The sequence below is a fragment of the Chrysemys picta genome, chromosome 7 (genome assembly GCF_011386835.1).
Source record: "Chrysemys picta bellii isolate R12L10 chromosome 7, ASM1138683v2, whole genome shotgun sequence".
NCBI lineage: Eukaryota > Metazoa > Chordata > Testudines > Emydidae > Chrysemys > Chrysemys picta.
Window position 1 is genome coordinate 64793863 of NC_088797.1, and position 13686 is coordinate 64807548.

The following is a 13686-nucleotide window of genomic DNA, read 5'->3' on the forward strand; positions in this document are numbered from 1 at the left end:
GAAACCAAGTCCTCTGAAATTTCACGTGTCATAACTCATCTCTGGGTAGAATTTTTCAGGAGGGGGTCTTTGGAAAAAATCAGTGGAAAAATTAAGTTATGAAGCCAGATTTTCAGCTGCCATAAATCAGTGTGGCTCCTACATCAGTTTAAGACAGGTGAGAATCTGACCCATAATGTTACAAAAACATTATTGTTGACACTGAAAAATTTCCTAATTTTTTTTCTGACTTGTTTCTCCAAAGTGGCTTGGTCTGGGAAAATTCAAATTTAGTTGTTTGGTTTTGCTCCCCTTGCAGGAAAGAAGTGCCTTATGGGTTTGGCTTTTGCAGGAGGAGGGAGGTGGCTTAGTGGGGAAATTATTATAAAGAGATGGAATAAATGCCACAATAAGAAAATCAGGGAAGTGGTAATTTAGGGGGTCATAAGGGCAGGGATATGTATAGAAGGCGAAGGAAAGCAAGAGGGAAGAGGATGTATTCTCAATCTCAAGTATGAAGCACTAGACGCCACGATAGGAGAGAAGGAAGAACTAGGAAACTAACCATCTTGCTCTGCTGCATAATACAGTTTTATAAGTTAAGGATGCTTTGCATTTTTGGTGTCAACTGTTTAGCCTCTTTTTTCCCAGGGAGGCTGATGTAAGCTCTAGTCCTGACTCTGTGTACACACTGTCAAGGGTGGAGAAATTCTCTGTGGTATACCTTATTTGCTTTCCCCTTGTTTTCCCACCATTTTCTGTTTACCTGCATCTGCACAAAGCTGTTTTCACATGTATACAGAGCTGCAGAACGCTAAGAAACCTTTAAAAAATAAAACGTGATAGTCTTTCTTCTAACTCCAGGCATGGCTGGGAGGGTAGGAGATAAGGGTGGTGGTGGGAGTTGTAAGGAGAAGAATTCAGGTTAGAGGGAGAAACCGTGGACAGAGAGGGAGGTGAATTTGTGGGTGGATGACTGAGTGGTACGAGGCTGTGAAGAAGACAAAAGAAAAGTGGACAGGGAGAGCAGATGAAGGGGAGATGCTTGGGAGCAAGGGACATGGATAGGAGATGCTGAGGTTTGGGGGAGGTATAGAGGATGAGAATAGGGGCATCTAGGAGGACAGGGAAAGGCAAAGAATTATATTCATTTTATTTTTAAAGGTAAATGCTTACAATTTGTTGGATCAAAAATTCAAGTAGATAAGGTCGTCCCCCTTCATTTATCTCTGTTCATCGCCTCCTATCCTGTCTAGGTGTTACATTATCACCAATACCCCTCCCACTCGACATACACATCCTACAGACTTAATAAAGTGTGCATATGGCTTTTGGTGGGCTTCCTAAGATCAGCTGTGCTCCCCTCCTGTAGAAACTAGCTAGTTCCCCACTGCCATATAATATTTTATTGTTCCCTGTGCCCCACCTGAGTTACCCAACTTCTTGTTGTCCTATAACATTTGCAAAAATATACACCAAGATCAAAATAACAAATTGTGAAGTTAAAAACCCCATTTCCTATTTGAGATGCATTTTGCCCAAAATATTGGAACTCTTCATTATGCTACAGTGTTACAACAAAACATATATTGGTTTATAAACAATATTGTTAATACAGTTTAAAAGTAAAGGTCTACCTACACTTACAGAAATCTACAACATGTTACAATAAACACACCTCATAATTCCAAACAAACCAATGAGTCATAAAAAGTATTCTTCCATTCCACTAAAATATTAAACTAGGAGAACAACCATAGGGATTTCTGGCATAACTTAATGTACTGTTCTGGGACTATATCACTTTTGAAATCATTGCTACACATTTAATAAACATCAAGTGTGTACATCCAACAGCATATTTCCCCCTTGCTTTGTTCTGCAATAGAAAATTAAGTTTGGTTGGCTGTGTAAACAGAGGAAGAGTAGTGAATGACTGTTGCAATGGCAATTTACAGACATTCTAATATTTTGCTTTTTGAAGAGGTAAAAATGTAAACAAAGGGAAATATCCATTTTGGGTGCTAATGGAATGCCACTGAAGCAGACTTTCAGCTTTAGTTCTTTGATGAGTCTTATTGTTTACTTAGTCATTTCCTTTTTCACTTGTAGGTTATGGGAAAAAATGGCATTCTTCTGTCTGTCTTCCACAGCTATTTGGCTTATTTCTACCTTGCATTTGTTGGTCCCAGCTGTTGTAGTAGTATGAGGTTTAATATCATAAATTTCAATCTCCTATGTGAACTTGCTTGATACCCAATATATTTTAGACTGACACCCACTTAGTTTTATGCAGTAGCTTGTTTCACATAAGGTTTGCAAATATACTAATCGTCTTGTAGAAGATGTGCATGGAGACGCGTGAAATTTCATTGGAAACTTATGTTAAAAGACGTCAATGCAACACGTTCTCAATGTTTACATGCACCATGTTCAGATAAGTTTTGTGGAGTTTCTGCAGACTTCACTTTTAGTGTGAGAAGCCTATTGCAATCCATTAATATCTTTTTCCATCAAGAGATTGGTAATGGGATTTGAAGCTGTTCACCTCTAGATGACTATTTATTTTAAATCTAGTTCAGGTCAGTAATTACTGGAGGTCAATACTCTCTCTTTGGCTGTTCAGTGGTTTATGTAAATGAGATGAAGTCCTAGTCTAGATCCTAGGGAATAAGTTTGCACATTATACCTATCAATAAAATTTCATATCCTTAACTAGCATTTTCATCAGAGACTCCAGTGATTTATAGATCATGGAGATTTTGTTTGATCCTCAGTTGGTGTAAGATAGTGTTATTACATTACAGTAAATGGATCTACACTCATTCACACAATCTGAGTATCTTTAGAACACAGTTGAGGCATGTTGATAAGCAAACCTTCATTGATTGTTTCCTATGGTAGGCCTATTTTATGGATTTTAAAAATAGACTCTCTGTTTCTAGGGCTGTCAATATGACAGTATTACAGGTTGGTAGGTTTCTCTTGTTTCCTCACTTTGGTAGCAGGTGTTGAAACCTTGCAAGGGACTTCATGTTGATTACTGGTGCCTTTTTGTCAGGTGTGGTTCATTCCACTTCATTGTGGATATGAGGGAGGTGGGCTTTGGCCTTTGGCAGAGGCACTTTTGCCCTGCTTCATGGTTCCTGAATCAATCCGCCAGTCAACTCAGGGAGCAGCAGGGCCTTGGATGAAAGCTTAGACAGTGTGCTATATAGTATATTTTAGAATTACCCCTTTGTTAATAAAAGTAGATCCCAGGAAGTCTGGGTTTGATTCTACAACACATGTACATCTTTTTTTTTTTTTTTTTTTTGGGTGGGGAGCTGGATCAGGACTCAACAGTTTACAGGTATCTTTCAACAGCACTGCATTGACTTGAAACGTATAGCGCCAACTATCAAGGAGTAGCTGTGTTAGTCTGTATCCACAAAAACAACAAGAAGTCTGATGGCACCTTAAAGACTAACATTTATTTGGGCATAAGCTTTCGTGGGTAAAAAACCTCACTTCTTCAGATGCCAACTGCTGTTGCAATCACCACAGGTGCTCAAGATGAAGGTGGTATAAAAAAGAATGAATTACCAGTAAGTTGTTCTCTGGGAAAGTCTTTCTCTAGCTTTGGAATCTGTACACTCTCACTCAGTGCTTCACACAGATTAGCCAAATTCAAGGCAGTGGTTCTCAACCAGGGGTCCGGGGCCTGCTGAGGGGCCGCGAGCAGGTTTCAGGGGTCCTCCAAGCATGGTCAGTGTTAGACTTGCTGGGGCCCAGGGCAGAAGGACGAAGCCCCACTGCCTGGGGCTGAAACCCAGGACCCTGAGCCCTGTCGCCTGGGACTGAAGCCGAAGTCTGAGCAATGTAACTTCAGGGGCCCCCTGTGGCATGTGGCCCCAGGCAATTGCCCTGCTTGCTACCCCTTAACGGTGGCCCTGGCTTTTATATGCAGAAAACCAGTTATTGTGGCACAGGAGGCCATGGAGTTTTTATAACATGTTGGGGGGGGGGGGAAGGCTCAGAAAGAAAAAGGTTGAGATCCCCTGCTTCAAGGTATTCTATGGGGCCCATCTAATTTACTCCAGTTTTTGGAGAGGGGGTATTTTGGGGGTTATTTTTGATAAGTGCTTATTTTTGATTTTGAGGGGGAGTGGTAGCTGTTAGCTTTATTTTTAATTGTGTTTTTTAAATTTTTAGTAAAGATACTTAGAGCCTTGGATAGGATCATTTTTGTGTATGTTCTGTTATAAATCTAAATAATTTAAGAGAACACTAGTATGTAAGTGACATTTTGTTACCCAAAGTAGAGCAAAATATGTGCTTGCTCAGTAATTTCTGTAAACCCTTGCAAAGATGAAAGCTAATGCTAAATATAGCTAAAGAATGTGAGTCTGCCAGTCAATTAAATGCACATGGTATGGATTCAGTTAGCTGGAATATCCCAAACGCAGCATGTGAACAGACTTGTTTTTTCCAGGATACGGAAGCTAGTGCCTTCATGTTTGTGGAAGTTCTAGGCTGTAGCATAATGGGTACATTGGTACTAACCATTACTTTGCTGCATGATATAAAGGTAACACTGTGTTGGAACTGAACTATATTAGTATCACTGGGTTCTACAGAATCCACATACTTGGTTCTTTAGAAGGATCAGAACACACATTGGACAGACCAGCGAGTAAACCTAATGTGCACACTAAAGATTTCTGGGAATATATTTTAAACAAATACTTCTAAAGATTTAAACAGTGAAATCCTGTAGCCATTTCCTATCTCTTTTTTCCCCTTATCCACTTGCTATTCATGTGTTAAACTGAAAATGTGTTAAGTAATGTACAAAATATAAAACATGTTTTCTGTATGCCAAATATATAATGAAATTGTGATTGGTGTAATTTTTGAAGTCTTTATGACATTATGGGTTGAAAGGGCAACCTTGTTGATTCCAGGAGTTGGCATGAACAATTTGATTTTCATATTTGCAAATATATGTCAAATTTTAAAAAAGGCTTTTATTTATAGTCAACTCTGTTTTGTTTTAATTATACACCTCTACCTCAATATAACGCTGTCCTCGGGAGCCAAAAAATCTTACCGCGTTATAGATGAAACCGCGTTATATCGAACTTGCTTTGATCCACTGGAGTGCGCAGCCCCGCCCCCCTCAGAGCACTGCTTTACTGTGTTGTATCCGAATTCGTGTTATATCGGGCCGCGTTATATCGAGGTAGCAGTGTATAATATCTTATGCTCAAGTGTATCATGTATATAGAAATGGGGGGGTTGATTTTTTTTTCTTCTTAGCAGTGCAAGATACAATAGTTTTTCAACTCATTTGCCTTGACAACTGTTTAATTTTCTTAAGGTGCAAATAATTATCTCTGTTGATTTAGCTGTGTAGATGATATCAGTACCCCTGTACTGTGCCTACAGAGTGATCAGTGTCACATTGAGCACTGTGTGGTGGGATCTATCTAACATGGTTCTGTAACACCAAACCCAGGGGGAACTAGCAGCATGAACAGCAGTTCGCTTTTTGTCCTTGTTGCTATTGATTGGGTTATTCAGTCAAGTGAAAAAACATTGATTCAGCCTTAAACTGGTAGTTATATGATAATCCTGGAGATGACGGAGTATCAAGTGAAGTATTGCTGGGGGGAAAAATCAGATACACTGTTATTGTACATAGTTGTTAATATACTAATGATTCTTTAATTCTTTTATTATATAGATCTGCACTAAATTAGACACACAGCTAATACAATATGAAATAGATCCTTATCCACACTATAGCTGTTAACATATGTTCTTTAAACCCTGTTATCTCCTTCTCCTCACTCCAGAAAGTAAACATGTATTTCAACATAGTTTTGTTCTCTATTACCCTGGTCTAAGGATACAGCAATTGTCCGGTATCTTCAATTGGGGTAGGTGAATATTAACTTTTTCTAGTATTTAGGTTTTTTTAAAGTGATTTACAAATTTAATGTAATTGGGCTTCTAATTGACTTGCTGCACTGCTCTGCACTAATGAGGTATTCAGAAGCGATGTCTAGAACTTCTATGCTCTCTTGAGGCTGTTGATCCCAGCTTATACGTATTCGAGTACAATTTATGAACGTGGGTGGTTGTCTGGTCTTCTTTTTTCTTTCTGTAAAGCTGCCTTCTCTTAGCAGTTGACAAAATGAAGGATCAGCAGGATATTGATCAAGTACTCCTGTAGCAATGCTCTATTTAGGCTATTTCATTTTAAACTTGGACTTTCTCGAGATTTACTCTATTGATTGTTTCAGAACTCACCAAGCTAAAACATGGAGTAAACAAATAGTCCAGATGTTGTTGCATAAGTACATGTGGCTGTAAATTTAGTGTAGATTGGTGCTTTGCCATTGGTACCATTTTCCCCTGCAGAGTTAAAGGATCACAAGTTACCATCCACACAGCTCACTTAGTAGAAAGAATGGGGGTCTCTAATTAGAGACAAGCTTCATCATCCTTCAGTGGTCATTACATGACTGGAATTGGCCCAGGGGAGGGCTGAATACCAACACATTATGTGAGTTTAACATTATGTTTTGTGTAGTAATTTCAATAGTGTTGGTGAATAACTAAATCTTTGGTAATTTACATGTAGTAAAAGTGGACTACTGTGTACAGACGGACTATATCAGTGTATCAGAAACATGCTCAAAATACACCCATGCTACTAGCAAACTTTGTTCAAGAGTTTGGCCATAAGACAAAAGGTCACCAGAGCAGGCATTACATGACCCACTTGGCATAGATTTTATAGTAACAATTCAGTAGATGTCCTATATAATTGTAAGGCAACTTACAGTGATATTTATCAGGTTTTTGATTCCATGTTATCACCTATTCATTTATGGGAATAGACAGGTTATGAGTGCAGCTATTTAAGTAGCTAATAGGCTAAATTTCAAAAGTGATTTTTACGTGTCTTCATATTTGGGAGTCCAGTTGGACATCTTAAAGGGGCCTGATTGTCAGAAAGTTTTGAGAACCTAACTTCATACTCCTATGATATCTTAAGTTGAGCACCCAAATCATTAGAGCCTATTGGGTGTCTGCCCGTATGGTCTTTTTTGTCACCTGTTTGCTCCCAGAGAACTTCAGAATTTTTATTTTGCCATACAGAATCCTAGCTAAAGCAAAAGAGTAATCTCTGAAATTTCTGAATGGCTGAATCTAGTGCTTTTTGGAAAACTGAATTGTTTAAAATAGATTCAGTGGTTGTCTAGGCGATGTAATGAAGTTTCTCCAGTGTGAGAGCGCACTGGAGAGAGATTATACAGCATGGTCTGTTTTGATCTTTGATCAGATTGAGTATACATGTTCACCAACTCTACTTGAATGCTATTAACTTGTTACTAAATTTAAAGCATTGAATGAAGACTGACAGTCATTTCTAAATTGCTTTACATTATGCGTGGCCTTGAAACACACTGCTTCCAAAGTTATGACAACCTTTTAAAAAAATATCTGGCACTTGCTTCCTATATGCTGGTTGATTGGTTTATGTGATCCTATAGATTTGTAGTAATTGCAGTTATGATTCGTGACTCAATTAGTCTGTCTTAGAATTAAAATGTGCTTGTGCAAATAGCAAGCTGAATGTTATTCACTTACGACAGCATGTAAATTCCCAATAGTTGATTTATTTTGGTTAAAACAGTGCTGCAAGCTTGCACATTCCTTAACTTCTATGGATCTCATCGCAGGGACCATTACCTCTTTCAGTCTGCTGGCCCATGACACCCATGCTATCAAATCTTGTGCGCATTGGGGAGTGTAGTCCTATTATGTATGTAGTTTCAATTCCGAGCATTAGTTAAAGCTTCTACTTGCTTGGTTCCATTGCAATTGCTGAGCCAGTCTTTGGAGGACTGATGGAGAAAGGGAAGAAAGTCTTCATCAATTCTTCACTACCACTGCCCCATTCCCACAATTTTCACTGCTGTTGGAGACCAGGGTTTTGAACATGCACAGAGAGTGTGTTTGTGGTAGTTGATTGTCACCCAGAGTCAGGGTATTAGTTGGCTCTTTCACTGTGGATGGATCATGTCCTCCAACTTGGCCTCAGTGATGGAGTCGGTTACATTTCAGAGCACTTGTCTTCTGGTGTTTGGGTGAGACTCGTGTGTGCTTCCTTGTGGGAAGGTACTTTGCAGATAGGAGTGAGTGGACTTGGAGGGATGATAATACTTGAAGGTGGTTTGTGATTAGATGGCATAAATTGACTACCTATAGGGGAGGAGGCTGTCTTTATTGAGAGGTTTTATTTTGGAGAGGTTGAGAAGGTAGATTTTTAAGTTGAGAGGTTATAGGGCATTGGGAGGGTTCTTTTGATGGCAAGTGGGTGAGAATATGCTGCCAACTCTAGAAGCTCTTGACAGTTCTGGAGTAGGTTTTTATGGATATTAGTCTCCAGTGGTCTATGTCTTTCCAGACCTTTTTTTTGGGGGGGGAGGGGAGAAATGAGGCGGTTTGTCCTGCCAAGTCAATAGCGCCACTGCTTTCCACTGCTGCTACCAACCATAACTTGCCCAACCAGAAGAAGATGTGAAATTAACATGATTCTTATCATTTTTACTGTTTGTTTGCTTTCACAAATTGTAGCAGTGACATTACTGCTGTCTGCCCACATAACCTGCCATGCAAACTTCTTTCACAACCCTGATAACTAAAATTCTGTGGAAATAGATGATATAACCCCATCCATACCTCATTTTCCAAAGAAAATTCCTTTTTCAGACTATGCTTTTCAGATCGAGGACATTATTTCTTATTGTTTAGCAAGCAGCACACTATGCATGTTATCACAGTATAAATTAAATGGTGCTGTTTATTGCCTTTGGCAAGTGAGTTTTCAAGCCCTCTGTTAGACTTAACAGTGATGCAAAGTAGTTAACACTGGCTCCTTACATACATTTTCATTGACGGGGTAACTAACATTTTTAATTTCCTGATTTTTATTGTTGTGCATATGAATTCTGGCAAAACTGGTATAATAGAGTTAGCAGATGATTTTAAATATTCCAGACAACAGCAGAAATCATAGTGGCATCCGAATAGCAACTGATCTAGTACTCAGAAGTGGAAATCTATACTTGTATGTTTCATTTCTTTGTCCTATCTATCTAGCCCATTCATGACCTTCATCTGCATAGTGTCAGAATGCTTCCCAAAGTTATGTTCATGAATGGATTTTATTCCTACAACACCTTTTGTGAGGTAAAAATCCTTTTACAGATAGAAAACTGAGATACAGAGTAGACTAAGTGATTTACCCAAGGTCATGTGGGAAGACTCTGGCTGTGCTGGGAAATGAATCCATGTCACTTGGAGTCTGGAGTCAGTCTAATGGTAGGCTACTAGACTACCTTTCCGACCCTCTCCTGATTGTAATAATGATTACAGCAATTTAAATGTCTTGTTAATTGTTTTTATTTCAATTTATATTGAAAGGGATTTTTTAAAAAAACGTGAACAGGTTTTTATTAGTTTTGCATCTGTTTTGAACAGATCATGTTGATCATATATTGACTTATTGAAGACAGATGTTGACATGCTGTCAAACAGATAAAAGCTTTAGAGAATATTGCATCAATATAAAATATTAATAATTCAACTCTATTGGGTTTACAAGTAACAATTTATCCCAGATGATAAATTTAATGTATTTTATCTTTGAGGGATATTAACTTCCCCAAACAGGAGTACCAGAGATTGAGAAACTGTGTTTTATGGCTTCCCTTTGTATCTAACTGTGGAGACCACAATTAGATAGGCTGATAGTGACTTTGTGATGGATGTCATCAGGGGAGAGAAATTATTTTTTTATACGTACATTTGAACTAATGTCTTACCTTTGTACTCTGGGTTTTACTGTGCTTTGAGCAGTAAAATTAAACAGATGAAGATTTTTTTTGCAGTATTAATGTTCATCTTTTCCCCCAACCCTTCCCTTTCTTTCCCTCCCTTTTTCTTGTTTTGTTACTGTCACTTCTTTTTAAGTATTGATTTATTTCTCATACAAATTGTTATTTTTTTTGGCAGGAGCTGGAAGCAAGTCTGTGTGAAATTATGTAATGTCTGAAAGGTTATGTTCATGATTAATTAGCCTATCAAAATGTTTTTGGTGCGTGTGGAATAACTAGATCATGCTTTTTCTTTGGCAGTGGTCTAAGGCGCTCTGCTCAGATCAGGTTACTTTAGAGTGCTTTCTTACTAAGTCTTGTATGCCTTGCTTGATCGTTTTGCAAACATGAAACATACATTGGATTTAGTAGCAGCCAGTTTATTTGGCCCTGAAAGTAAGGTTCAAACAAACTTTAAAAGAAAATGGTTTGAATTGTAAGTACATTTTAACTTACCAATAGTAAAACACATAACTGCTTTTTGTAAAGCACAGGGCCTCTTAAATGACACATCCAAACCTGGTTCACTGAAACGATTTGCAGAAGATATTTTTTAAACCATAAGTGTGAAATCCTAGTCCCTTAAAGTCAGTGGCAAAACTCCCATTGACTTAAGTGGGGCTAGGATTTTCCTGTAAGATTTTAACCTTGTCTCTTTACCTTGAAATAGCATTATGTAAAATACATTAATTATTGCCGTTTTAATCTTATAGACATTTAAGTTTATTGGGCTTTTTAAAATAAGATTTCTGTAATCAACCTAGTAAAGTTAAACAGAAGCAAACAAATACAGATTTCAGTACTGAAAGAGGTCTCCATTGTTTGAACACCACTTCAGATCAGCAATACCACCTATCAGGAAGGGGTTTTGTGTGGCATGTTGGGGATTTTTTGGGGTACCATCACAAGTAAATTGAGAGGAAGGAATCTCCAGTGGTTAGGACATAGCCTAGGCCAGGGATCGGCAACCTTTGGCACGCGGCTCGCCAGGGTAAGCACCCCGGTGGGCTGGGCCAGTTTGTTTATCTCCCGCGTCCGCAGGTTCGGCCGATCGCGGCTTCCACTGGCCGTGGTTCGCTGCTCCAGGCCAATGGGGGCTATGAGAAGCGGCGGCCAGCACACCCCTCAGTCCGCGCTGCTTCCCGCAGCCCCCGTTGGCCTGGAGCAGCGAACCGTGGCAGATAAACAAACTGGCCCGGCTCGCCAGGGTGCTTACCCTGGCGTGCCGCGTGCCAAAGGTTGCCGATCTCTGGCCTAGGATATGAGAGAGACCTGGATTCAGTTCTCTGCTCCACCACAGACTTCTAGTATGACCCTGGGCAAGTTACTTAGCCTCTTTGTAGCTCAATTCCCCATCTGTAAAATGGGGATAATAGCACTGCCCTTTTTCATGGTTGTTGTGAGGATGAATACACAATTGCAAAGTGCTCGGATGCTGTGGTGATGGGGGCCAAATAAGCAGTTGAGATAGGCATAAGTAGACTGTTTCTCCAGACTTTCTTCTGCCTTTCTAGTTAGTTTCAACAGCTCCTAAGAGGAAAATTTTATTTTCTGTTTTGTGCAATTTTAGTTATTTTAGTGGATTGTCTGCCCTTCAGACACAACTAAAGATCAAAACACAAGGCAGGGAAGGAAATACATAAATAGAGAAACCTCTTCAAAAGATAATTACCTGATCATTCTGTACTATTTTTGCTGGAGAAGCTGCTCACTTCAAAGAGGACTAGTAGAGTTGTTAAATTGAGGATCTCCTTGCCAGGGTTCTCCTTCCAGGCCCTTCTTATAGTCGTTGCAACTAGACAGCAAATGCTTAGTCCATCAAAAGGTCTGAAATAATACCAGAGTAGTTAATTCTTAACAGGGCCTATTTCATAATCTCTAATTACATGCTGTGAGAACCATTGTGTGCATACCACACTGTTGTTTCTTGAGGAAATGATTCCCCTTCATAAACTAAATTAGTTGTAGAGAACGTAGAGGTATGTGGAGAGTGGAGCAAGTGCCTTTAGAGCCTACCAAATAGCATGATCTGTCTTGAAGGAAGACAGGGTCTCGACAGGCTGTTCTAGAAATACCAGAGCCCAGAGTCTGACTATAAAAACCTTGACGGAAGACTTGGACCTGTCTGTCTGTGCTAGTGGTCATTTAACCTATCACAAACAAAGTAATTTTCAAATTGGTTAGACTAGGGGTGTTCCTATATGCCCTTTGGTAGTTACCATCATGCTGTTTCTCTAGAAGCACCCCCCTCCCCCCTCCCCTTTTTTTTTTTTTTTTTTACTTCCTGCTTGTGTGAAGGGAAAGTTGTATAATTCTGTAGAGGAAAAAAATTGGTGTTTTGGAGGTCATCCCTAAAAGTGGATCCGTGCAATAGCTCTTATTTCAGTGTGTCTGTTTACTGTTGCCTTAGAACAGGCCTGCACAACATATGGCCCGCGGGCCGCATGCGGCCCGTGGGGGCTCACTGTGTGGCCCGCGGGGGGATTCTAAACCCCACGCACACATCTGTCTCGCGTCCCAACCGCACATTGGTTGGGACGCCCTTTAACCGCTCACTCACCATCACCGCCAAAGTCCCGAGGCTGGCGTGGCGGCGCTTCCTGGGGCAGCTCCCGGTGGCGTGCCCACCCACCGACAGGAGCCAGCATGCGGGCGGCTGAGTCCAGCCCAATCAGAGCTGCGGGGGCGGGGCTTTCAGGCTTCCCCCACCCCCAAACCCGACGCTGGCGCAAGGATATTTTTGCGCCCTCGCGCGCCACCGGCCCCCCGTGCTCCAAGCGGGACACGGGCATGGAGCCCTCGCACGCTGCCGGCGCGCCTCCCCCCCGCCCCAAGCGGGACACGGGCACGGAGCCCTTGCGCACTGCTGCTGCCCCCTCCCCCCCCAGCAGGACACGGGCACAGAGCTCTCGCCCTCCCCCCCCAGCGGGACACGGGGCTCAGCCACCGCCCCAGTCCTGAGCGCTTTTTGGGCCCCCCCCCGGGACTCCTGCCCCATCCAACCCCCCACGTTCCTTGATGCCCCCCCTGGGACCTCTACCCCATCTACCCCCCCTTCCCTGTCCTCTGACTGCCCCATCCAACCCCTCCTCTCATTCCTGATGGCCCCCTGGAACCCCTGCCCCATCCAACCATCCCTTCTCCCTGTCCCCTGACCACCCTTGGAACCCCTGCCCCTGACTGCCTCCCACCGCCCCATCCAACCTCTGCTCCTTCCTGACTGCCCCCTGGAACCCTTGCCCCCATTCAATCCCCCTGTTCCCTGCCCTCTGACCGCCCCGACCCCTATCCACCCCCCCCACCCCTCTGAACTCCCCTGCCCTCTAGCCAACACCCCCTCCCTGCTCCCTTACCGCGCTGCCTGGAGGTGGCTGGCGGCGCTACAGCTGCGCCGCTCGGCTGGAGCCGGGCCATGCTGCGACCGCACAGTGCCTGGAGCACCGGGTCAGGCTGAGCTTGCAGTCCCCCCGCTTCCCGCGAATCAGCTGTTTGCGAAGGAAGCCTGGGAGGGCTGAGAAGCAAGCGGCGGCTTCGCGCTCAGGCCCAGGGAGGCGGAGCGGAGGTGAGCTGGGGCGGGGAGCGGTTCCCCTTTGCGCCTCTCCCCCCGGGTTACCTGCTGTGGCGCGGGCGGCTCCCCCCACCCCAGCTCACCTCCGCTCCGTCTCCGCTTCCCTGGGCTTGAGCACGAAACTGCCGCTTGCTTCTCTGCCCTCCCAGGCTTCCCGCGCGAACAGCTGATTTGCGGGAAGCGGGGGGGGGGGGGGGGGAGAGG

General features: G+C 42.3%; 1 protein-coding gene across 24 annotated transcripts in view; it reads left to right on the forward strand.

Moving 5' to 3' along the window:
* KAT6B (lysine acetyltransferase 6B) overlaps positions 1-13686 on the forward strand; it is a 195429-nt gene that overhangs the window by 70285 nt on the left and 111458 nt on the right. The gene's annotated exons all lie outside the window — the stretch shown is intronic.